Source organism: Equus caballus, chromosome 27 (genome assembly GCF_041296265.1).
Source record: "Equus caballus isolate H_3958 breed thoroughbred chromosome 27, TB-T2T, whole genome shotgun sequence".
NCBI classification, from domain to species: domain Eukaryota; kingdom Metazoa; phylum Chordata; class Mammalia; order Perissodactyla; family Equidae; genus Equus; species Equus caballus.
The window spans coordinates 25,617,212-25,620,041 of NC_091710.1; positions in this window are offsets into that span (position 1 = coordinate 25,617,212).

The window sequence follows — 2,830 nt, forward strand, 5'->3', positions numbered from 1 at the left end:
TGGACAACTGCTCTTAACCATTATTACCCACCTCTGACCTGCCCTACCTGACAGGTGTGAGGGGCAGCCCACCGCTGACAGCTGGTGGGGTCTTTTTGGGCCCTGCAGACTGCTCTCTGTGCAGGGGCCGGATGACCAGGAGCCAAATGACCAGGAGGAGTTGGGTATGTACCGACACCTCTCTGGGCCTGCTCTTACTGTCTACCCGTCTGACGTGGCGCGGGGGTCCCGGAGCACCAGGCGGGCTTCAGGACAGCCAGTGCATAAAGTGGGGCTCCTCCCCTCCTTCCCACCCCCAGGCCTGCCTCACTAGGTTCTCCTATGGTCTGTTCCTGGGGGAACAGGTGCCAGACTGGGCAGGGGAACAGGGTTATTGTCCCAGGAAATGTTTCATAGGGTGCCTGCGTTAGGGGTTTGGCTTGGAAAGACCCTTAGCATCTTTCAGAATGAGTGTTTCAGTGACTTCTCAGAAAAAAAGGTCCAGAGGAGCTAAGTGATCTTCCCAGGTCACTAGCTGCTGAGCGGTTGCACTGGAGGGGCTCAGGAGGGGCTCAGGAGGGGCTCAGGAGGGGCACGGGAGGGGCACGGGAGGGGGACGGGTTTCCCATTCCTGGATGGGATAGCGGGGCCCTCTTAGATCTCCCAGCTTGGGCTCAGTTCCCAGCTCAGCCTCGGAGTGTCCGTGTGACCTTGGGCAAATTACTTTCATTTCTGGGTCTCAATATGCTCCTCTGTAACAGAGGAATAATCAGAATCTCCACCTCACAGGATTGCTGGTGACTTACTCAAACTCATGTTTGTGAAAGCCCTTTGTAAACCATGAATCACCACACATATAATAATTATCGATGGCCTTCCCCCAAGAAGCCCCTCTGGTATGTGGCATTGTTGGGTAGACGGGGTCTGCAACTTTTTCTGGAAAGGGCTTGTCGGTAAGTGCTTTAGGCTTGGCACACTTATGGTTTCTGTCGGCACTTCTCGCCTCTGCAGCCGTAGCTTGAAAGCAGCTGTGGACATCGCACCGTTGAATGGGCGTGGCTGTGTTCTAAAGGAACTTTATTTACAAACACAGGCTGTGGCCAGGTTTGTCCTGCAGGCCAGATTGTCGTCTCCCACTCTAAAGCAGCATGTTCCAGCGCTAAAAGCACTGATTTTGAGAACGCAGGGCTGTCTGGAAGGACAGTCCCCTGAGATACATCTGCTGCACCACAGTCTGGTTGCTTCACAAGAACATTTTCTACCTGCAAATTTTCCCTACCAAGAATATGGTGTTAAAAGGTCAGTTACCCATGGCTTCCTGTGGGCAACTCCGAGGGGAACAGCACAGGCCTGGTCTCTACGCTCTGGGAGCTTGGCTCAGCTTACACTCTGGGAGAGGAAAATAATTGAATTCACCTCAGCTGCTTTCATCTGGGACAATCCAGGAAATGCCTCTACACCAAAGATTTTGTTGTTGGAAAGATTATCCTACCTTCTTCCACAGCTGGCTCTTTCCTGCCCGTTTCCATCGCCATCGTCCTGGAGGATGAGTCGGGGGGGATGGTGGCGATGGCAAAGGGCGAGGAAGTAGCACCCGGAATGCTGGAGGTGGGAGAGGCTGAATGGGGCAGAACAGCAGCCAGTTGCCACCTGCCACACACCAGGCTCTGAGCTCCATGTCGCCCAGGCGCCAGATCTGCTCTTCTCCATTACCTTACAAGGTAGATTATGATTGCTCTCTTACAGGTGGAGTAGCAGAGATCCAGATGGGTTAGCTACTGCCCACGGGGGTGAGAGGGAGTCCAGATTCCGCTCAGTTCTATTCGACTCCCAAGCTCATCATCTTCCCCCTACACCCCACTGCCAGGGAGATATACGGCATTTGTGAAGTGCATCAGAAATGCATTCACCTGCTCTGTGTACCCCACCTTCCTGCGGGGCAAACAGGAGACCTGGAGTGGTGGAGTTGGGGAAAGGGTGGACTGAAAACCAGGAATCAGAGTTCGAGACCCTAAATTGCCGTTTGATCTTGGGCAAGTCACAGACACTGGCTGGGCCTCAGTTTCCTCATCTGTGCACTGAGCTAGTCTTGACGGGACCCTCCAGCTTTGTGATTCTCAGAGCTTTCCTGCAAATAGCCTGTGGTGGCCCATTTATTCTGCTTCTCCCGGTCTGGCTGCTCGACAGGAGGGAGGGAGGGAGCAGGAAAGCAAGGTCAATCAATTCCAGCCAAGACCCAAGCCTAAGAGATAGGGCGTGGCGTGCTGAAAGATGATGCCTGGCAGAAATCATTAGAAGCATCTTTCAACAATCTATATGCCGTTATTGATCTTGCTATAGATCATCTTCTTCCATTTCTCCCTCTACCTTTTTTTTTTCCCCAAGATCTTCTGGATCAATACAGCAAGTGCATTGAGACTGTAGCAACACATTTAAAACCTTATAAAAGGTTATTTAGTTGCTAACAGTGCAGTGGTTTCTGCAAAGCCTGCCAAAAGGTTACAGCTTTTTGGGGATCATAAATTACAGACGACAGGAAAAAAGTAAGTGCGGTTTTCTTTATTGTCTCGATGATGGATGGACTCCTGAACAGGGCAGAAAATACATCATATCACCTTTAATGGGCGTGCATTTCTGCAGCCATAACTCACAATTTTAAAATAGAAAATGGTGAAATATGGCGTTGTATATTCCACTTGTGACATATTTATGAGTCCTTGCCTTCTTATAAATACAGTGATTGCTATTTCAAAGCACCATGTCAGGTATGAGCTGAGCACAAACAGCTGGCGCGGCTGAAAAATTATAGCCAGAGTGGACGTGTTCAAAAACTCTCTCTCGCAGCAGTAAA